The 24,081-nt window shown below is 38.6% G+C and overlaps 1 protein-coding gene across 1 annotated transcript in view; it reads left to right on the top strand.

The window, feature by feature from the left end:
- LAMC1 (laminin subunit gamma 1) overlaps window positions 1-24,081 on the top strand; it is a gene marked incomplete at its 5' end in the record, with an annotated part of 121,041 nt that overhangs the window by 983 nt on the left and 95,977 nt on the right. The window lies entirely within an intron of this gene.

The raw sequence follows: 24,081 nt of genomic DNA, 5'->3' as shown, positions 1-24,081 counted from the left end.
ACAAAAGGAAGTATCTGCACTCACTGTAATTGTTGGGTACAGTTTTGTCCCTGAGTAAAAAGGCTCTCCTCACTGTCTTTCCTTTTGCTTTGATTCAAAGCAAGTGTAGAAGCATGTGTAAGTGACCTTTTAGCAATCAGGAAAGGGATGTATAGAAAACTTCATTACTGGGTGGTGGACGAGGATGGATATGTTTATCCCCGAGTATTAAAAATCATGTTTGATCTGGGTCAGTTTTTCTTCATCGTTGAAATATACAAACAAGCAGAATGATTCGTTATTGTGTTTAACAGAGTAACATGCGTGAGAAACTGGCATTGACGGGCAGAGCTTCAGTCCCGTTGCAGACCAGTAGCTGGTAGTAATGAACTTCCAGAGCGAACAGCGTGCCACGCCATTCTTCTATCAAAGCAGTTTAATTCTATAAGGCTAGTAACATTATTTGGGGAATCTTTGAAAGGAACGTTTGGTAGGCACATGGTTCTTCTGGTCGTGGTTTTTGTATTTTTCTTTCCACTGCTCTCTGATACATTAAATTTTATGAAAGCATCAAGATTCTAGAGAAAGTACTTTGAAAAGTGGAGTTAAATTGCTGTGTGTGGAGCAAGTTTTAGAAAAACAGTATTTAGCACCTTTGTAGTAAATATCATTTTATTTGTAGACAAGTCATTAGGAAGATGAAACTTTTCAAAAATAAGTTCATAAACTTATGAACTTAGAGTTCATGGAACTCTGAGGCACCTGTTTTTCAGAGATGGAGGAAATAAACTGAGTTCAGTTTTTCAAAGGTATTGGAAACATGGAACTAAGCAGTATCTTGGAACAGGTGCCTTTCTAAAGATTCTGCAAGAGACCTAGGGCCTCCTAAGACTTTGTGGGGATGCTCTTTATCACTTTTCTCCTAAGTGTTGTATTTTTAAACTTGGCCAAGATTAGTTTTGAAATTTGTATCCAATTATTAAAAAAATTTTTTGGTCTTTTTAAAGCTTCTGTGTTGAATTTTGAATGCCTACAACGTCGTATTTATTTTATGTATTTTGAAATATTAAAAATTTCAAAGCCAAAGCACAGCCTTGATGTCTCAAATGCCTGAGATTCAACTGAAAATTTCTGAATAAGAATCTCTTATTTAGGTAAAGATAGGGCTGTCAATCTGGACCTTCTGAATTTTCTGCTGTGAGCACTATGTAGCAAAAGGTTATTTCAGGTGATGGTAGAGGAAGGTAGATTACTCAGTGATTACTTCTTATTACAAAGATAATGTGTTAGGTAAGATAGTATCCATCAAGTTAGATTGCTACTACTGGGAGGCCGATATATGAGCTTTGGGTCCTAGTGATTAAAAAGCTTGAAAGACTTTTTACTCTGCAAATGTTATATATGCTTGAACTTGTTTTGCTGAAAAATTCTTCAGTTTTTGGTAACATTCTTGCTAAATGAAGTTCATAAAACTATAGATTTAAAACTTCTAAGTAAATAAAAGTTATTTAAAATAGTTTTCATACAAGTACTGTAAGAACATTTACTTGAAGATTTTTAGATAGACAATTTCTAAAAACTTGACTAGAAGTTATTATACTTGTTGTTGCATCAGAAATGCTGTCCTGGAGGAAACTGTGTGTGGAGAAGATGGGGAAGGGTAGGGAGATTTGTGTGTAGTGGCGTTGATGTCTCAATCTCTCTCTCTCTCCCCTCTCTTTTTTCATGACAAGGATATATGTATTCATGAATGTTATGATCTATAACTTAATGACAGATAGGCAGGGCTTTATGTATTATTGTGTGTTTTGATATTCAGCATATTCACTCCCTAACTTCAGTTACTCCATGGGCTCTAGCTAACTAATTATTTCCCATGAATTCAAGGACCATGACTGTTTGTGCATCTATTAAATCTCCCATCCAGTTCAAATTTCACATACCCTTAAACAAGTGATGCATATTGTGCTTTGCCCTTACAGAGCATGTGAAACTCGAAGGGAGCAGTGTGAAAGAACTAGGTCTAGCCACCACTTTTGTAGCCTTCCTTTTGATGTTGAACTTTAAGCACAGTAAACTTTAAAATAAGCAAAGTCAGATCGCAGTTAAGTAGTCACAAGAAATATACATATTTTGCCAGTGATCCTAAGACTTTTTTTAGTGTAAAAGTAAAACATGACATAGTGAATTAAAACAGTGTAATGACTAGTGAGTCTCTTCATCTCCATTTGCTAAGTTGCCCTAGAGACTGTCGCTCACAATTTTTTATGTAGCCTTCCAGAAACATTTCATGCATACACATGTATGTATAAAATTACACGATCATTTTAACTGGCACCTTTTTTGGGGGGTGAGGCATATTTTAACAGATGGCAAGTACAAATTAGGTGATTGTACCATTATCATCACTTGTACAAAAGCCAGGAAAATCAGCATTGTTTCTGTAAGCAGCCATGTCTTAAGCACCATTTACAGTTATCCAGGGTACAGGGTGCAATGTATCCTTAGATATAATGAGTTAAAGTTGCTATGGGCATCAGAACTGCATTTTCTGCCTATTGTGGAGAGAAATCTTAGCAAGGCATCCTTTTCTAAAAAGAAGTCTTTCTTATTTTACCTTTCACTTCTGGATCTTCTCTCCTAACTCCTATATGAATTATTCAATTGCTTTTTAAAAGTTTGGCTTTTGTGTTTTGTAATAAGTTATAATAAGTTTTATCCTTATCAGCAGAGTAGTTGATAGTAAGGTTGTATCTGAGGATTTGCCTTTTATTAAACAGCCCCTTTAATTAACCTGATAGTCACTGTAGATGAAAACTTGGCAGACTGGGTGTCCAGTCTGCCAGATTGGTGTCCAAGCTCCTTATAAGCTTTAGGAGCAGACAGTGATTAAATGACGCTTTTAAGCTGTATCTAAATATTGTTTTTGTGTGTCTAAATCATAATAATTGCTATATAAGGGTATTACATTTTATTCTGTTTGGTCCCCTTAGTGTGTATTTAACATGAAACAAACAGCAAATTTTTTTCCCCGAGAATATCTTTGCGAGGTAGGTTCTGACTCTGTTAGAACTCTGGTGACTTCACTGTGGTATTTGTGCACCCTGAGGGGACACTATTTTAGTTTGTCTTACAAAGGCCTGATTTACATTTTGCAGGTTTCAACTTGAGGAGTTAAGGAGCTCTTCTTTAGTGGCCAGCAGTTGGTGAACACAGTTTTATAAAGTTGCTGTTGGCTGTTTTCCTGTTCTACAATTCACTGCTTTTTCCGTAAATACCTTTTTCATGTTTCTAAAGCATTCAGAAAAACAGTTTACACATTAGGAGAAAATTTGGAGCTGTGAGCTCCCCTCCCCCCATTATTTTGTATTTGTCCCACATTTGTGGGAGGGATAAAGTTTGACTATTTCAATTCTAAATCCTTTTAGGAAGTTGGACATGCCTTTTGCTATGCACTCCTTTCCCTGTGCATACATTCTCACGTTACTCCCAAATATTCTGCAAACATATTTTAAATACCTAATAAATACGTGGTGCAGTACCTGATAGAAAGGTATAGAAGATTGAAGGTCCATTCTTCAGAAGTTTGTACTCTGTTAGATGGAATTTTCATACCCAGATGTAATGCCATTACAATAATAAATCAGGAGTTCCTTTATAATATTTTACAGTTTATAAAGCCTCCAGTTTATCACTGATTAGATTTTCATAACTCAGTGAGGGAAGGCAAAGATGAGGGTCCTGAAGTTGTGATTTGCCAAAAATTATGGTGGAGGTAGGTTTTTGACTCAGTCTAACATACTAGCTCCTGCAGTTCTTCGTTTCTCTAACAAATCTCTCAAAAGAATGACTAGTTTATTCCAGGGCAACTTTAAAATATCAATACAAGTTCATGTACATACTGATTCAGAGATACTAGACTCCCTTGGTTTTCCTCCTGTTCCCTCTGTTCCTTTTCACTTATGTTTCTCGATTCCTTTTTTTTTTTTCATGCTACTCACTCTTCCTGAATGAAGTCCTCTAAATCTCAAGGCTTCCGTTACTATTTGCAAATCAATAAATTCTAAATTTGTATCTTCAGGACAGCTTTTTCTCCATGTGGGACATGGTCAGTTTGATATGTCCAGAGGCCATGTCCAAAACTAAATTCATTCCTTACTGTCTTATCCAGTTCAAAGCTGTATCTTAATGAACAGCACTACTTTATTCCTGAGGCTCTCAACCAATCTTTTGCCAAGAACCATGCTTCATAGGCTTTCATCAGTAAAGATTACTCTGGTTGGCCAGCAGATAGCATCCACTGCTGGGTCTCTGGGCAGCTGTAACTCCACCACTTTCTTTCCCACCCATCCTTACTACAATCTGCCCAAGACTCCACTTTCACTTCCTGTATCCAGCCATATGTCTCTTGGATCCTTATCTTTATATCTGCTTTACTGTAACCCCCCATGGAATTTCACCTTGATTACTGCAACAACTTGCTAACGAATTGGTGATCTTTCTGCCTCCAGTTTTGCTCTTTCTATTCAGGCAGCCATCGCTTTGGACTGAGCAATAGTTCTAAAATGCAAATCTGATGATATCGTTTCCCAGCTAAAAATTCTGTAGTGATTCCTCAAGCCTTTAGTAGGATAAAATCCAGATGCCTTGGCATGGTGTATAATGTACTTTAAGATCCGGACCTTTATAACCTCTAGGCTTATCTTTTGTCATTTCATGTGCTTGAAGGGCTGTTTCTTTGGTTTGACACTTGCAGGTGTCATCACCTTCAGGAATCCTTCTCCAGTTTCTTTCTCTCCCTGGCCTGGATTAGGTGTCCTACTCACACGACCCTGTAGGTATCTACCACAGCACTTATCACATGGTATTGTCTTGTTTCTTTACTTGTCTGTCTCCACTTCTAGACCATGAGGTCTTTGAAGGCAGGGTCGGGGACTTAGTCATCTTTTTAGTTTAGTTGAATATAACTAACATTAGTTAATTGCTTGCTATGCCTCAGCACCATACAGATTCCTGGGTGTATAATGATTCATTGGACATTGCCCTGACCTCATGGAACTTGTGGCTTAGATGTGGAGACCTAGGTCTCTAGCCTGGGGGTAGGCAAATTATAGCCCACAGACTAAATCCAGCCCGGGGCTGCCACCTATTTTTGTATGGGTGATGAGCTAAGAATGGTTTTTACATGTTTAATTGGTTGAAAAATCAAAAGAAGAAAAATATTTTCTGACATGTGAAAATTATATGAAATTCAAATTTTAGTATCCATAGTTTTATTGAAACACAGTCAAGTTCATTTATTAACATATTGTCTCTGGCTGATTTTGCACTACAAAGGCAGAGTTGAGTAATTGTAACAATAAGTCCTGGCCCACAAAGCCTAAAATGTTTACTCTCTGACCCTCTACAGGACAAGTTTGGTGACCTCTGCTCTAGACCGATACGTTCAATGTTATATAATAAGTTTTTAGGTAAAAGGTGCACACACAGGGCTTCCCTGGTGGCGCGGTGGTTGAGAGTCCGCCTGCCGATGCAGGGGACACGGGTTCGTGCCCCGGTCTGGGAGTATCCCACATGCCGCGGAGCGGCTGGGCCCGTGAGCCATGGCCGCTGAGCCTGCGCGTCCGGAGCCTGTGCTCTGCAGCGGGAGAGGCCACAACAGTGAGAGGCCCGTGTACCGCAAAAAAAAAAAATAAAAAAAATAAAAAAATAGGTGCACACACAGAAAGCATTCACGAGGCTGGAGGGTTTGCTTAACAGTGTGTCTGGCATAGTGTTCAGTAAATATATGAAGAGTGAGTAAATAAATGAATGCCTGAATTATAAGAAGTCCCAAAACACTGCACATTAATTTATATTCTTCTCAGTAACACTTTTGAACTTGAGTTTATTTTTATCAGTGCCATCTCTCCATTTTCTTAAGATTTATGCCACTGTGAATGTGGTACTTGGTTGGTTTATTTCTGTAGCTTTATAAAAAAGTACTAAGTTGGGTATGGAACTGATACGGAATTGAAAGATCTGTGACTGTCCTTTTTTGGTGTAAAAATTAGACTTTTATATGATTTGAAGTCAGCTGGATAAATTTTATGAGTAAACTACTTGCTCAGGTTTGAATCTCACATGTGAATATGTTTCTGAAATTTTAATGTTAATGTTGTGTGTTTTTTCTTTAGAAATGGACATAAATTTTATTTTAAAATATATATTCACATGTTTGTTGTTGAAATAGACTCTAAAAGGGTATTATTAAGCAGTTGTGGAGAAGGGTTGCAGTGAAATATCTTATTTGCTTATTGTGTGTGGCATCATTTTTAGTTTATTTAATTCATTATGGGTACACTCAGGAGACCGGCATACTGAGGTATGCCTTCTCTGCAGGATAGTGAAGAACCACATTAAAGTGGTTAGACAGATGAATAATAACCACTTATTTGCCTAGATTTAACAGGCAGCAGAACCAACAGATGCTTCTTTCCTTGTTGCTTGTTTCCAGCTGTACTTAATTGACAGCTCCACTGCTGGTCTGTTTGAGTTTTAGGGAAAAGTGTCAAAGTTTAGAGCAGAACTGTTTGTTTATTTTTACTGCCCAAAATTCCAGAGAGGATTTTTTAAAATAAGGGATTAATCTGTCCCTTATCTTAAATTGTCAAGGGATAAAATTTCAAGATGACTGTGTGCCGGTTCTATTACTTTGCCTGTTTCTTGCCCTGAGATTTGTAAGAGGGCCTTGCTAAGATTTGCAAGCATCTCCTTTCTTGTAAAATGATAAAGTTAGATGTTTGCTCATTTGGGCCTAAAACGGACAGCTTGCTAAATGGAGTTAGCAGAAAACTCATTTATAGAAATGTCACTGAGGTTTTAGAGTCTTGTGCCAGACTGTGGTGACACTAATTAAGTACATCTGCTTTTCTTTCCATGGGCTCTTCCAGGAGGCCAGCCTAAAATAACTGGGTCCAGTCAGCCTGGTGCCCTATGCAGCTACATATTCATGAAATAAAATAAAGCAGACTTATCTCTTTCTTAGACAATGGCACTCTCAGATCTTTTGTGGCAAGGCTGGGAGATGGAGGGGATTTACATTCTTTCTTTTAAAACTTTAGGAGTTTTAGTCCCTCAGCTCCCTTCTTTTACTCTTTGTTTCCAACTGCATGGCTGCTTCCTATTATATTGCAGTCAACATTGGATTTTTGCTGTATCCTCTTTTTTTGTGTTTTTTTTTTTGTTATTTTATCTTCTTTTTGTTTTGAAAGTTTTTGGAAATAAGGATTCAGAATCAACCTCCTTCACATTTTTTTTTAATTTCTTGAAATAAAAAATACAAGTGGTATTGTATAGAGTTACTCTGTTGTATAGAGTTAGGGACTCAATGAATTTGGTTCATGATGATAAATCACATTGTATGTGAAGGTTTCTGCTAACCAGAGCGATTGCCCAAGGCAGTGACTACAGAGATGCCTGTCAGTGTTTTCAGAGACACAGCTAGTAATCAGTCTTTTTTTTTTTCTCCTTTATAGTTCCCACTTTACGTTCTGTATCTTGACCTGCATGGAGGTTACAAAGGTGTATACGTATGTACAGATTCAGAGCTGTACATTTAATATTTGTGTACTTTGTTGTATCTAAATTCTTCAAATTAGAAAAAAAGAATTAAAAGTTTCAACCTATTAAAATACAAAAAATAAATAGGTGATTTTGTTAGTTTGGGGTACGATTTTGGTTTAAAATAGGAGAGCACAGAATCTAAGACATAATCATCTAAGTTCTATTTCTTGTACGGTCTTTCTACCCTACCAGCAGTTGCTGGCATCAATAGGCATGTTTTTTGAGTGAGATGTTTTTTGAGAAATGTTTTTTGAGTGAAGGGACACAAAACAACCAACCAGCTGATTTTCATTGAGGTATCAGCTGATTTTACTTGAAGTACCTACAGAGTGCGTTCAGAAAAGCATTCAGGTGAGCTTCGTGGTAAGTCTCAGGAAGTGGAGTGTGGACAGGTGTGCAGGAAGAGCAAGTTCTCTTTGCTCTTCTCACGACTACCTTTAACCAGGTGATGGATTTGGTTGGTGCTTGGCGGTTTGAAGTGATAAATGGTAAGTTTGTGTTTTGGGGGGCAAGTTTAGAGAGTTCTCTAAGAATGTCCCTTTGGCATGTGCTTTTGTTACAATTCTGGTTTTTATAAAAGTTGTTACTTAAACTCTACAGTGAAAACGAAATATTCCACATATTACATAAAATGTATAATCTGAAGACCCCATCTTCCTTCCTTTGACATGTTCTAGATAGTGGCTTCTTCTCATTGAGCCGTTTAGAAATAATATATTTGGGGCTTCCTTGGTGGTGCAGTGGTTAAGAATCCGCCTGCCAATGCAGGAGACATGGGTTCGATCCCTGGTCTGGGAAGATCCCACATACCACGGAGCAGCTAAGCCTGTGTACCACAGCTGCTGAAACCCACGCACCTAGAGCCTGTGCTCTGCAACAAGAGAAGCCACCACAATGAGAAGCCCGTGCACCATGACAAAGACCCAATGCAGCCAAAAATAAATAAATAAAATTTTTAAAAAAGAAATAAGTCTGAAGCTTGAACTGTGTTGTGTGGCTTTCTTAGAGAAGTGTATGAAATTTTGTGAAGTATTTCCAACTAAGTGAAAAGACCCACTCAAAATGAGGTGAGCCTATTTGATTGTGATTTTAATTAGTTAGTGGGCAAAGTTCTTTTGTAAATAAAATTCTTTGCTGAGAAAATTCTTCTCTTATGGGCATTGTAATATGGAATGTGTAGGTAATATTGTTGAAACTCTTTATCCTCAGGTGATTTGTAATGTGTTTTGAGGGGATAAGACAAAAACATTCATGTACAGAAAATCAGTGGGAGAATATAAGCACAATAAACATAATTCAGTTGAAACTTTTTAAAGTGCTGCGGGAATACCTGCAAAGCACTTTGAAGAGTGTCGATGGCAGTCAACCAGGAAAAGCTTCTTGGGTCTTGAAGAAGAGTGGTAGACATGAGTGGAGGACTTTCCAGGAAGGGTGATTTGTTTGAATAAATGTCTAAGTAACCAGATAATGGTGAAGGCATTGTTTGCTTTTCACGGAGTAGTAGAGACTTGGAGGATGGGTTCTGAGGAGATGCGGATCATGAAAACTGGGCAACAAAAGAAAGTAAATTTCCTTTCATTGAGCACCCCTTGGTTGCCTCCTTGAATCCTTAAAACAATCTTGAAAACTACTGTTACCCCTATGGATAGTAATATGACTGGTGACTGCTCTAAGGTAGAACAGGTTGAATTTAGGTTGGAATTCAGACCTGCTGTGGATAGATTATGCTCTTGCCACTCTGCCATGTTAGAACAAGCGTGGTTAGTGACGGAGAACTGTAGAGGACCTTTAATTAGGAAGTGAAATGAAAGTATACCAAACCAAAGGACTGAGTCTGGTTTCTCTGACAGATCTCTGCTTGAGCTCTGGATTTGGAGTGCCTCTTTTAAAAAGATCTTTCCACTTATTTGTGAAGAACAGAGGATTGTTAGCAATGGGAAAATACTAGGTTTTGGGTACTTATACTAGTTTTATGTTTAGCTGTTAACGCTTCTAGGAATTTCTAAGGAATTTATTGAATTTCGGAATGAGATTCTGTGTTTTGTCAGTGTCTAATGATAGGAAAAGTGTACCACATACCCTGTTTCCTGAGGGGTGGTCAGGGGACTGCCACCTTATCTCCTTTCTGCCTTATCCATGACTCCTTTCTGGTTGTTGAGAATGGCTGAGTTAGTTCAGTTGCTTACTTTATCTGACATCCTTAAAGATAAGGCTGTCAGGGCCATCTCCAGGTTCTACTTCGTTTCCTCTGCTTCAAGTAAATTCTAACTCTTAGTTGGTGGCCTTTTTGTTGTTCAGGTTTGCTAACTGAAAGGTCTAACCACCTTTTATTGATTGATAAATAACTACTGTGGTCCCAGGAGATTTCTTTGTCACTGTTTCATCTTTCAGGCTCAGAAGTGACTTCCTTCACTTTGATTTCTGTATATGTTAGTTTGTAAATCTACAACTCTGTCTATCTATCTTATCTGTGTATCTATCATTCACTCTTTATCTCCTTAGTTTCCCCAGAGCATTCCTGAGCTAAGGTTCAATCAGGGGACTCCTAGATATCTTAAAATTTAAAAAAAGAAGAATTTTTTTTGCTTCCTCTCTGAAGAAGGGGGTTACATTTCCCACTTAGATTTTGTATTTTGGGTTTCTCCCCCACTGCATACTACCTCCACTTCTACAACTCAATATTAAGTATTATTGAATCACAGTCCTGCTTTCTTTACAGACCTGCTTTGTCCACATTGCATTTCTGTGATACATGTGGTTACATCATCACATCCTAGTGACTGTTGATATTTAAATTCACATGCTCAATTTTATTTCTTATGGGAAGAATGGCACCCATTGCTACATTTGAGGCCGAGTATTGGGCTTAAAACGCCCCCACCCCTTTTGCCAGTTGGTAAAATACAGAAGCATAAGTATTTTCTAAGGGCTTTTCCATCAACTTTCTCCAAAGAGAATACAAGGATCTTAAGTATTTCCAAGAGAAGAGCTTCACAGTTTTTGAAAAGGGGGTCATGACAGCTTGATGAAAATGAGTTGAACAGCTTTTATTGAGCTTTCTGTTCATTGGCAGGGACTGGGAAATGATGTTTTCCTGCTCTGGCAGCACAAATCCTGATTAGAAACAGGAATGGTCTGCACACATGTTCTCAAAATCTGAGATCATCTTATTATCAGAAACTATTAAGAAATAAGTTATAGTAGCTTGGCAATGTAAAGTGATTAGATCTAGAAATGGATTTTGTTTTCTGACCCTATCCTGTACAACATTTAGACCTTTAGTTTTCTGGAATGTTGGCATCTCTGGACTTCTGAATATGTGGCTAACTAGAATAATTTTGGAGTTGGAAGGAAACTTAGGAAAGTTTAAGCTGTAAAAAATATGTTTTAGGGATGGGTCCTGGTTTAATTTACTTAATCTCTTACCAAAGAAGTTAGGGTATGGTTGCCTTGGCTTAGCAGTTTATCTATGCTTCAGTGTTGCTGTTCCTCCTCTAGTGGTTCCTTCTCCTATGGACCTTATTCTGATAGGACTGGTAACTTGTCCTATTGTTTTGGTGTCACTGAGTTTTTATTTTTTTTCATTAAAAAAATTTTTTTTCATAAAAAAATTTTTTTAAATACATTTATTTATTTTTAGCTGCGTTGGGTTTTCGTTGCTGCATGCAGGCTTTCTCTAGTTGTGGTGAGCAAGGGCTACTCTTCGTTGCAGTGCGAGGGCTTCTCGTTGCGGTGGCTTCTCTTGTTGTGAAGCACGGGCTCTAGGCGCGTGGGATTCAGTAGTTGTGGCATGAGGGCTCAGTTGTGGCTCGCGGGCTCTAGAGTGCAGGCTTAGTAGTTGCGGTGCACAGGCTTAGTTGCTCTGTGGCATGTGGGATCTTCCCAGACCAGGGCTCGGACCCGTGTCCCCTGCATTGGCAGACGGATTCTTAACCATTGTGCCACCAGGGAAGCGCTAAGTTTTTAGATTATTACTATTATTTAAACGCCAGATCGTGATCTGGTAGAGATGAGCATCCTGAAATTTTCATTGAAGTTGTGTTCTTTTTGGAGGTGGGAAGAAACATGAGGCTAAAGGTGAATGTTGTGTGGGGAGAGACAGTTGGAAACCAAAGAGCAATTGTCTACTTTAATTGCTTTGGTCATGTGGTTACCCCTTCATGGTAAAGGGGTCATGTTCTGTGGGGTTGAGCATCTAGGATTAACTTTCAGAGTGTCTCTATGCATAGTTGTGAATTTATAGTAAGTATTTTAGATAAGTTCATGGGATAGAAAGTCTATCGAATACCAAATTCTTACAACTCTGTTACAGATTATGAAAGTTTGTGAGACTGTCTGTAATGCAGCTGTAATAAAATTTGTTTACTTTATCAGGATTGCTTTAGGGGCTCAAGCTGGTTTTTTTTTTTTACTACTATTTTCAGCATTTTTGCTGCTTGGCAAGAAATAAGTTAGCATCAACTCCTGGTGCAATTGGAATCATTCAGTTTTGCGGCCATTCTGATAAAGCTTTGGTTTTATACTTATGCCCACTTTAAAGTTCTTATATCCTGGCACAAGGCATGGATGGTAAATCTAGGGTATCAGAAATCGACTGATTCTGGATATTAACATACTTTCCAGATGTTTGGAGAATGTAGGCTTGTTTTCTTTGCCTCTTTGTGTGTGTTCTTCTGTGTATCTATATCTGTGCTTCCCTGTGTTTTTATAGGAAAACCACTTGGGGAAGGGGGAATCTGCTTTTTGGACTGGGAAATAAAATAAGTATTAAATTTTTTTGGTGAAACCTTTGAGTTGGTAGTGCCATTGCTGTGAGAGAAAGGAGAGGCAGCTTTGTTCCCGTAACAGAGACTGTTAGGAAGGCTGGTGTTGGGGTGAGACTCTGTGGAAGTAACTAAAAAGACTTCTTCACATCTCCAGTGATTTTCAATTATGAAATGGGCCACGAATGCTCTGAATCAGCAGCCTTTTAACCATGCCTGACTAAATAGACCTTGTTTTTGAAATTCACAGCAGTGTCAAGATCCCTGCTGTCTTTTTGTCCATCCTGCTAACACACAGCTGTTTTTGTTCGTAGATCATTTTGTGTTCAACTGCCTGGTTACTTCCTCAGGTCCCTTTTGTGGTGAATAATGGACACCTGGGGGTTTGAACACCCAAGTGTGTGGTTATTCAAACAGGAAGTCTCGAGGAAGCACAGTAACCTTGTCAGAGGGACAAAAGGTGGAACGGGAAAGGGCATTGATGATTTTAGGCTTAAAACATCTGCAGGGAAACATCTGACAGTTTCTGAGATATGGACATTCTGCAGCTTACAAAAGGGATGGTTTATTTGGAACTTGTTGCATTTTTTTCAAACATTTGGAGTCTTAAGCGCTAATCCATGACATAGAAATGGAGGTGAAAAAAGAAGCAATGTGGCATCATTGGCATTAAAAACAGGAAGGAAGCTCTGTGGGTCTTGGAAAGAAGGTGCAACAACTCATCTTTACCAGAGGTAACAATGAGGCTGTACACAGGAGTAAGCAAATGGGTTGGATTTGACAGGGACTGCAGGAGCTGATGTGGTTGGATTGGATTAAAAGATGATTTTATACAGAGCTTATGATTATTGAGCACTGGAAGAATATGAGATAAAGAAGAATGTGAGTTGTACATAAAAAGCGTGTAGTCTAGTGGGAGAGCGAGCATGTGTATATCAACAAATATACTCTGAGACAAAATATAAAGTGCTGTAAAAGAAGGATAAAAATTCCATGTGACTGCAAAGAACTGATTGTAGCTGGTCAAGATAAATGACTTCGCAGAGCGTTTATCTGGTGACCTTTCAGATTTCTACCAACCTTGAGATTCTTTGATTATATGATGGAGGATTTGTTAGAACTAGTCAAATAAATCCTGATTTTAGATTTAAAAATGAAAATTAAATCTGAAAGTTAAAGAAGGGTGTAGCACTGCATTGACAGCAGTTCATATGATGATGCAAATGCTAAAGAAAAGAAGTCAGTTTTTGGCTTAATTAGTGGAAGCAGTGGTATTCAAAGGAGTACTAGATATGTTCACTGTGTGATTGGAACTCTGCCCTTAAGTTCCAGGCATAGTAAACATGTTCAGACAGCATGGGCGCTACATCTTCTTGATTCCTTACTTTGTTTATTTGGTTACCTTCTCATTGTCCTTCAGAACTCATGGCAAATTTCAGTTTCTCTGGGAAGATATTGATTTCTAATTCCTCCTGCCCCTCCATAGCATTTGCTGTCATGTTGTTCAATGCCCATACATTCATTCATTCCTAAAAATCACTGACCATATTGCATGCCTATGATGTGAGAGGTGCTAGATTGTATTGTTTTGTTTCCCCCCTTAGACTGAATTCATTGAGGATAAGATGAATTTATTGATTTATTAATTCATTCACCTAACAAATATTTATTAGTGCCTGTTACGTAAAAGGCACTGCAGAGTGCTAGAGATAGGACAGACAGGAAGACCTAGAGCTTAACTTCTGGGTGAAAAGCATGCAGAACAGAGGACCTGCCCAAGGAGGGTTCCCTTGGCTTTCTTTTTTACGTTGGCTTATATATTCCTAGTGTATAGCATAATACCTTTCATTTAGTAGTAGGTGCTCAAAAGTTTGCTGAATGAATGAATTCCTATTTCTGTGAGGCTACAGCCACAGAATGCAGATGAGGGTGAGAAATGGCAGTTTTGTTTAGATTTTCCCAAGATGGAGTTTGCCTATTACATAGGGTTATTGAAATTGGGCAGGTGGAGTGGGATGGCTAGTCCATGATGTAGCTTCCTCACCAGTGTTGTTAGGTAAAAACTAAGCCATAGTAGTAAAGAGCCCCAATGATAAAGTAGTTCAAGAAACATAGAGGTTTCTCTTTCATGTGGTAGTCCTGAGTGAGCAGCAAGGTAGCTCTGATCCACACAGACATTCTGGGGCCCAGGGTCCTTTCATCTTCATGATTTGCCATCCCTTAGGGTGCCGTCCTCATGTGTGTGGTTGGAGCTGAGTGATAGCTACCTCTGTGTTACAAATGGGAAGATGCTACTGAGGAGTGTATGCCTAACTTTCAAGACTGAGACCCGACAGAGGTCCACATCATTGTATCATCTGCCACTGGAGAGCATTTAGTCACCTGGCCACTCATATATGCAGTGGAGGCTGGGAAACGTAGTCTGGCTGGGCAACCTTGTGCCCAGCCACAAATCTGTTACAGTGATGGAGGGTGGCGGGGAGGGGAACTGGTTTTGGCAGATGGCTCTGGCATGCCAACCCTCTACTGTGGTATTGTGCCTGCCAGTTCCTGTGCTGGAGAATCCTCTCTTTCCTGAGTTTTGGTCTTCCTGAAGTACCTTCTTCAGAGGATCCCATTCTGTAGCTAGCTGTTTTAGGAAGTGGATCTAGAAAAACTAGCAAACATGCTCTCTGTAGACCTTCCCACCCTAGGACTTCAGGAGAAGAGCCTACGAAGAAAAGGGGTGCACGCTCGTCCTGCTCTTCTCAGTGTGCACCATTCACTCCATACCTTTGCACAATTCATTTTATTCTGAGACTACCAGGTTTCATTCCCATGGTCCCCTCCTGACACTGAGATCTCACTATGTTAATGTTGGATACTTAAACACTGACCGGCTCTGTATCAGATTCATCTCGGAGGAGCACATCCTTGCAGAATCATTAAGTCTTGATTTACTTGACAGTAGTGATCATGTTTACCTTCCGCTGTGATGGATGAATCAAAGCTGTTTTAAAATCCAGATGTGTTTCAGAAACAGGAACTCCAGAAGTAGTAAAACAGTGCCTATTGTTTGTACCATTTACTGGTCACTTGAACATACAGTCTTGTTCTGGAATCTTTTTTAATGTGTATTTATCTTTTCCTTCAATATGAGTTGAGTTCATTGAGGGCAGGAGCTGTATTTTAACCATTAATTAGGTCAGAGACTTAACAGCCAGGTCCTCACTATCTCTGCAGTGAAATGTATTCATACTTTTATGAATTAAAGGCTGATTAAAGGCTATAAGGGCCTCACACTAGTTTAAGTCACGTTTTGTTGTCAGATATTATGAAAATCCTCTGCTGTTTAGAGATTTTTGGATATAGAATCACAGATAAAGGATTATGGACTGCATCACATTTGATTATATGTTATACCACTTTTACAGATAGTGATAATAGAACTACTAAAGGCTATGTAAAAATTTGGCACATAATAGGCATTTGATAAATTGGTTATTATCTAAATTATTGAATAAAAGTCCATTTAATAGGAACTTCTATTTCATTGAAAGGGTGCATTTTAACAGCTGTATTTTAAGACGATTTGAGTGGATTATTAAATTATGGTAAGAGTATTTAGAATTCCAAATAGAGCATTAAATAAATGTTTCAAAGAAGTAGTTTATTGTTTTGTTTGTTTGATTGTTTTTTGTAGAAATGCAATTTCATCTCCAATGCCTCTGTTAGGAACCTGGCTGCATTAAAGCCATTTCATTCGAGATACTTTTTGAATTGGAAGTTAATTCTGATTTTCTTCTTGTTCCTAGAAGCATATGATTTCAGTGATGTCTGTGTCCTTACTCTCTCCACACTTTATGCATCTCCCTCCCTATCTACCTACTTATCACAGCTTTTTTTTCTTTCTGTCCAGTTGCTTTAAATCAGCAATAAATCAGTGTCTCTAGGAATCTTTAAAGAATCACTTATATTGAGAATGACTATATAAATGGTTATAAGTGATTGCTTTTGCCTCTAGGGTTCTCTCAACTTGGGTTTTGCTTTCTAAAAGATTGTGGTCTCCTTGGATTGACATCATTTTCCTTTGACTCATTGTCTTTATTTGCTCAGAGTCCTTTGCCATCACCCTTTGCCTAAATATATATCATGTTGTCCTCTGTGCTTTATCACCCCAGTTTCTTTTGGAAGGAAATTGCCTTCTCTAAAAATTCTTTTCCACATTCTGGAAGTGTGAGACAGTAGCGCTTATTGTATCCCTCCTTGGTCACTTGAGCATATCATCTTGTTCTGGAGTCTTTTAAATGTGTACTTATTTTGTTTCTTCATATGAGCTCATTGAGGACAGGAGCTATGGGTCAGCAACTTAGAGCTAGGTACCTGACTTGTGAAATCATAGGCATTTGAATATTCTTCGATTGTCTTGAATCACAAAACTCAGTTCTGAACTCATGAGAAGCATAGGGCTAAGTTCAGTAAATATGTCCAGACTTTTTGGAAAAGTGTTTGGAAGAGGTGTGTTTACTGATCTTTGGAGAAAGTCCACAGAGCTGTTTTCTCAAAATTTAAGACATCATCCGTGTTGTGGACAGTAAAAATAGAAGGCCTGTCTTTTTGTTCTGATGAACTTTCTTTTAAGAACCGAAGAATAGCTGGGACCAACCATAGTTTTGTTTCTTTTTGAGAAGCCTTGTGCTCCTTTGCAGGATCCACGATGCCAAGTTAAATACCTTTCTTTTTTTAGGAGAGCAGGGTTTCTCAGACTGAAACTTTTAAGAGTTTCTGTTTCACTAAGGATAGAGCACTTTAAAGTAGGTGTTTAAATTCCTTCTTCCTATCATTTGAAGGTTATTACAGTGTAATACTTTTTTTTTTTTTAAATAAATTTATTTATTTATTTATTTATTTATTTTTGGCCGTGTTGGGTCTTCATTTCTGTGCGAGGGCTTTCTCCAGTTGTGGTGAGCGGGGGCCACTCTTCATCGCGGTGAGCAGGCCTCTCACTGTCATGGCCTCTCCTGTTGCGGAGCACAGGCTCCAGACATGCAGGCTCAGTAGTTGTGGCTCACGGGCTTAGTTGCTCCGCGGCATGTGGGATCTTCCCAGACCAGGGCTCGAACCCGTGTCCCCTGCATTGGCAGGCAGATTCTCAACCACTGTGCCACCAGGGAAGCCCTACAGTGTAATACTTCTTATAAATTCTTAATACTAATTGCCAGTGAATCCGGGGATTATTCCTCAAGGAGGAAGTCCTGTTGTCATCTAGGCTTGTGGTCCTCAAGTACTCACCAATACCAAATTGAATCATCTGTGGAGTTTTTTTGTGTTTTATTTTGTTTTGAAATACATATGGTCAGCTGTGTATTACTGTGAGGTGTTGTTTTGCACTTACAGGTAAATGCAAGATAAAGTAGATAATTACGTTGTTTGTGCAGCAGATACTCTGTTTTAGTGGACAGAAATCTGGAGTAGAAGTGAACACTTCTCTGTGAAGTATTTGAGTAGCTCTAGGAGCATTTCTGCCCACCCTCCCACCCTAGGTATCCACTACCCTGGGTTTTATGTTTTATTCCCTTGCTTTTAAAAGAGAGTAGTTTATCATCTCTAGACAATGTATTGCTTGCTTTTGAGCTTTATAAAAATGGTTTATATAGTCATCAGTACCTTGCTTTATTCACTCAATACATTTCTAAGGTGTAGTTGTAATTCACTGATTTCCATTCCTGTGTAGTATTCTATTGTGATTATACTACAGATAATTTATGGATTATTCTGCTGATGGACTTTTTTTGGTTGTTGTTATGATGAAAAGTATTCTGTGAACATTCTCACATGTGTCTCCTGTTGCTTATGTGGGAGTCTCTCTAACTGGGTTGCTGGATCATAATGAGTGTCTTCATTTTTATGAGATAATGCAAATTGTTTTCCAGAGTGGTTGTGCCTGTTTAGATGCTCACCAGCAGTGTTAATAGACCGTTGATCCAAATTTCGTATTGTTAGAATGCTTAAATTTTGCTCATTTGATGGTGTAAAATTATATCTCAGTCATTTTATTTATAAGGGCTAATATCTTTTCATGTATTTATTGGTCTTCCATATTTCCTCTCCTGTAAAATGTCTCTTCATGTTTTTTGCTCATTTATTGATTTGCCTGTTTATTGATTTGTAGAATTCTTCCTGTATTCTTGATACTAATCCTTCATCAATTATGTATTATCCATATCTTCTACCAGTGTGTGATTGTCTTTTCATATTCTCTATGATAGATTTTGGACAGAATTTCTTCATTTTAATGTGTTAATTGATTTGTGTGTTGTCTTTATCTCCTAGGACAAGTCCCTTTCAAACTTATTCTTCTATTTTAGAAATATCCTAGCTGTCCTTGGGCCTTCGCTCTTACACATAAATTTTAGAATGAGATTGTCAGGTTCCTCAGTAAACTCTAGTTAGATCTTGATTGAAATTACATTGACTTTAGGCATCCATTTGGGTTGAATTGACATCTTGAAAATTTCAAGTCTTTCTATTCATGAGCATAGTATAATTTAGGCCTTCTTTAATGAATTCCAGTAATGTTTTATAATTCTGTCCATGTGAACCTTGTCCTTTTTCTGTTATAATTATTCCTGGGTACATTTTTGTTGTTGTTATTTTAACTTTTTTTTCTAAATTACATTTTCTATGTCTTTGTTGCTGGCATATAAAAATGTAACTGGTTTTTATATATTGATCTTATTCCCCCTGCTTAATTCTTTTATTAATTCTAATTACTTGTCTTTAGACTCTTTCGGTTTTATATGTAGACAGTCATCATCTGTAAATAATAACAGTTTTGTTTCTTCCTACTGACCCTTAATTCTTTTATTTATTTTTTCTTTTCTTTGCTGTCTACAACAATATACAAAGTTCCTGTTTAAACATTCCCCTTAAGTACTGTGATTTTTACAAAGCTTTGCTAATTTGATAGATGAGAAATGTTTTTATTTTAGGTTGCATTTCTTTTGTAGTTGTTGAGGCTATTTTTTATTCTGTTGCATAATATTTATTTCTATAAGCTACCTCACTTCCTTTTTTTGTAAAGAGATACGGTATTAATACAAAATCTTTTTAGCTTAGTTTCTATTTTGGTATTTAACCACTTTAAGGAATGTTTTGGCTACAGGTTACAGTGAATTAAAATAGTTCAAATTTGGGAATTCCCTGGCATCCCAGTGGTTAGGACTCTGCGCTTTCACTGCTGAGGGCCCAGGTTCAATCCCTGGTCAGGGAGCTAAGATCCCGCAAGCCACGCAGTGCAGCCAAAAAAAAAAAATTAGCTCAAATTTAGTAATATACAGTTATTACTCACCTCTTTGGTAAAGTAGTCACCAAATTAGTTGTTATTTATACTGTTTGGCCTAAGTAGTATTTTGGGTAATGAAAACATTGCTACTTATAAAATTTACTGAAGACTTGATTAAAACATTTGTTTCTCTAAAAAACAAAGCAAAGTGTCTCAGTGGCACCTCCAGGAAGCACTGATAAAGGGACCTGGGTTTTAATTTGTCTTCCTAACTGAATCACCCTTGACTTCAGAGTTTGATAAATTTCTCAAGCTCCTGAGATGTGTTAGGCCAGTTGTCATGGTTTTGCTATATCATTAATGTGGGTCATATACTTTAAGCTCTTTTCCCCTCTTTAAAACTGTCTTAATACACTTTGAAACCTTATTTATAATCGGAGAGGTGGATTGGATTTAGAGGTTTTGGAACAAAGAATGATGAATCTATGGGAATCTGTAGAAAGACTGTCTTGTAAAATATGATAAATCTGAAGTTTTTTTAAGTTCTTGGGATAGATAAGCCTCATGGATTCAGCTGTAAACCCCAGAGAGGTGGTCCTCAGAGAAGAGTGTGGTACTGTCCCTTTAGGGGTATGTAGTAGACAGGAGGCAGAGGGGGTGAAGTGGGGAGGGGAGGCTGTCCCACACAGCAAAGAAGTGCCCAAATCTTGCCCAACTTTGATTTCTCATGGGACATTTATGCTATTAAAAACCCAGTTATAAATATCTGAGCCTAGAATGTAACTTTGTCTTTATACATAAACACAGTTTTTTTCCACATAACTTTATTACACATAATTTTCCATGAATACAGCCACCATGCAAATAAATAGTTTTTGGGCTTAGCAAGAGGAAAGTCATTTCTCTGCCAAGAGTGCCTCTCATGGTGTTCACGTTGCCCATTTGGCACACGTGTAGATCACACTACATTCTAGCACTCACAGTCAGAGTGATTCTGTGTGCTTATTTGTATATTTAGCCTCTTTTTTCTAAAATATCAAATGTCAAGAAAAGTGTTGATCTTCTTCAGTTGAAATTTTGGAATTTGCTTTTACAGCTTTTCCTGCACATGAATAGTTACCAACATGCCTATCCTGCCAACATGTTTTTTCTTTTGGAGTAATCAAATCATTAAGATTAAGTGAATATTTTACAAGGAAACATGCTGATAAACTTGGCTGAGATATATCATTCTAACTCGTGTTCTCTACTTTGACAGTCTATAATTTGTCCTGACTTGTTATACCTGTTCAGTTAAAGTGATATTTCTCTTTTTCTTAAAACACACAGGTTAATCTGGTGTGTTATTACTTTTGCTAACATCAATTTTTTTTTTTTTTTTTTTGCGGTACGCGGGCCTCTCACTGCTGTGGCCCCTCCCGCTTGTGGAGCACAGGCTCCGGACGCGCAGGCCCAGTGGCCACGGCCCACAGGCCCACAGGCCCAGCCGCTCCGCGGCACGTGGGATCCTCCCGGACCGGGGCACGAACCTGCGTCCCCTGCATCGGCAGGCGGACCTCCAACCACTGCGCCACCAGGGAAGCCCTGCTAACACCAATTTTTATTGCAGTGTCCACCTATACCTTTGCCCCTTCATTTTCTGTGTCTTGTACAGAATGCCATCCAGTCCTATTTCTAAAAATGCAAACTTGGGACTTCCCTGGTGGTCCCGTGGTTAAGAATCTGAGCTTCCACTGCAGGGGCCATGGGTTCGATCTCTGGTTGGGGAACTAAGATCCCGTATGCTGCAGGGTGGCATGGCCAAAAAATGAATAAATAAATAAATGAAAAATGCAAACTTACATGTTATAAGTTGATAAAAGTGTCTGATGGCTTTGTTATGCCTTCTAGTAGTTATCGAGCTTTTATCTATTGAAATGCATGTGTCCTTTTAGTTTCTGCTTTACATTATAGGTAGGGCTACACACACACACGCGCACACACACACACACGCACACACACACACCCCCCCCCCAATCTTGGAAGTTACATGTTGTAGATTATATAACCTATGGATTTCATTTTGGGTTGTTGAAGGGAAGGCATTACAAAATATTTGTTATAAAGTGGGGCTGGAGTCTGTAGGCTTGAGAATCATCTTACAGCAATTCATCCTCACACAGGTAAGCCTTCTAACTGGTCTCCTGCCTCCGATTCCCTCTCCCATTTTTAAAACACCAGCTGTTACTTCCTCAAGTGCTATCTTGTACTGTTTTGTGGTATATGTATTGTCTCACCATTTGGAGACATTGATAGGCAGGGACTGTATCTTAGATTTCTTTGCATCTCCAACATTAATATAGTTCTTTGTGCCTAGTGTATAATCCAGATGTGTTTGCTGATATTTTTAATCTGCTTTTCCCCTGTTATAATAGAAACTGAATTTGGAGAAAGTTCTCCATGCTTCCTTACTCTTTTTTTGTTGTTATTTTGGTTTTTTTAATTAAGAAAACTTTTTTATTGAGGTACCATTGTTTTATAACATTATATAAGTTTTATGTGTACAGCATTACATTTCCACTTCTGTATACCCTACAGTGTGTTCACCATCAAAAATTTAGTTTCCATCCATCTATGCTTTTTAGTCTTAAACTCTGAGTAGTAGAGTCTGAGAATATCTGTTGCTCTAGAAATTCTCTTTCCTTCTCTCCTTTTAATGTGAGGTAGTCAGATGAATTTTTCTTCACCTGGGTTTTAAAATTCCCTATCTTGAGTAGTTAGCAAATCATGGCTGCCTAAGATGCAGCTCCGATTTTGTTGGTTAGGATGGATTAAAGATGAGCACGAGTGCTTTGACACTCCTCCCTCTGCATGTGGGCTGGCCTGTGACCCAGCAGTGGGATAGCAGATGTGGTGATATGCCAGTTCCAGACTAAGCCTTTAAGAAGAGTGCCGGCTTCTACCTTGGTCTCCTGGATCCTGCTCCGCCATGGAGAAGTCTGACTACTAAAACTGCTAGACTTGAGAGAACATGGGTAGACACGCTGGTGGGTAGTCTCAGCAGTGTCCAGCCTTCCATCCATCCCCACCAAGGCACCAGGCATGACCAGCCCAGCCGAATACTACCAAGTGACTTCACAGTCAGTGCCTTGTGGACTCAAGAATCACCCAACCGAGCCCTTGCCAAATTCTTGACTCTCAAAATCATGAGATAAAAAGATGGTGGTTGCTGTAAAGCACTGTGCATTGGAGTAGCCTGCTGTCAGATTTGGGCCGGTTATTGAGTCTCTGGGGTATTGACTTGGAAAGCCTAAGCTGTTTTTCCCCCAAAGGGAGTCAGCCTTTATTCCTTCTTGGAATTGTTGCATTAAAAAAAAAAAAAAACCTGTGGACTCTCAGAAGAAATTGCACTTCTGCTTGGCTTCAACTAGAGAGCAGTGGGAGAGGAGCCAGAAGTATCCCGAGGCTGTGCATTTTTGTGTGAGAACTGAAGCTTGGCAGAAGTTTCAAACCAAGTTCCTATCACGGGAATCTTGTGTCTGAGAGAGCAGACTCTTTTATGGTCAGTATCCTTTTGTGGCTGCTGAATGAGAGGCAGGTGCAAGAACCCATCTTTAAGATGGACTCAAGGAGAGCCATAAATGTGGCTAACACTAAGAAGACAAGCTGTGTTCAGATTCTTGGTATCCATAGGTTTCTGCCATTCCCCATGACCAAAAAGCTTCCCTTTCATTTCCGGGCAAAGAAAATGTACATCTCCTGGTGCCATTAACCATAGCCTTAACTATCACTGTTTCCTTACAGGTGTCCAACTAGCTACCTATCCATTTCTATACAGCTCTCATGCCTTTTCTTTGCTGTTCCCGCCTCCTTCAAAGGCACCCTAGTTTCTCCTCCTCATCCTGTCTCTCCCAAACTTTGCAGATTGATATTCTATTCATATTAAAAGGCCAATTTCAGTTGCCTCCTTTTTATTCCTTTTATTCCCATCTTTCATTTCATTTCTCCTACTCATGTCCCTCCCCCTCCCTCACCTTGAGCACAGTCAGCTTGGCTTTTTGGGTGTTTGTCTTATATCCCTTCATATAATAGATTATAAGCAGTTTGAGGACAGAGAAGTTCTTATTCATTCATGATACATAATAGTGTTCATTAAATTATTTGGATTAACTAGAAACCTTATCTATATTTGCATTTTCTTTCATACTCAAAGAAGCTACATAAAAGTTCTTGAGGGGTTTAGTGACTGGAAACTTAAGGAATTATTGTCTTGAGAGCATGTGGGTTTCCTTATGCAAACGCAGGTAAATGAGGCAAGAGACTTACACAATGATTTCTCTGTTTTTCCTAGTGTTGGCCCGAGTTCTCTGTACTTCTGCTTCCTGTCCAGGGAGGGTAAAGAGCAGTCCTTTCTGAATTTGTTTGAATTTATGTTATGCTGTAAATCAAATCTCTTGTTAGGGTTTTACAGTGCATTAAATGTAAAAACTT

The sequence above is a fragment of the Hyperoodon ampullatus genome (genome assembly GCF_949752795.1).
Source record: "Hyperoodon ampullatus genome assembly, chromosome: 2".
Lineage (NCBI taxonomy): Eukaryota > Metazoa > Chordata > Mammalia > Artiodactyla > Ziphiidae > Hyperoodon > Hyperoodon ampullatus.
The sequence above is the reverse complement of the archived record's forward strand: the minus strand, read 5'-3'. Positions and strand labels throughout refer to the sequence as shown.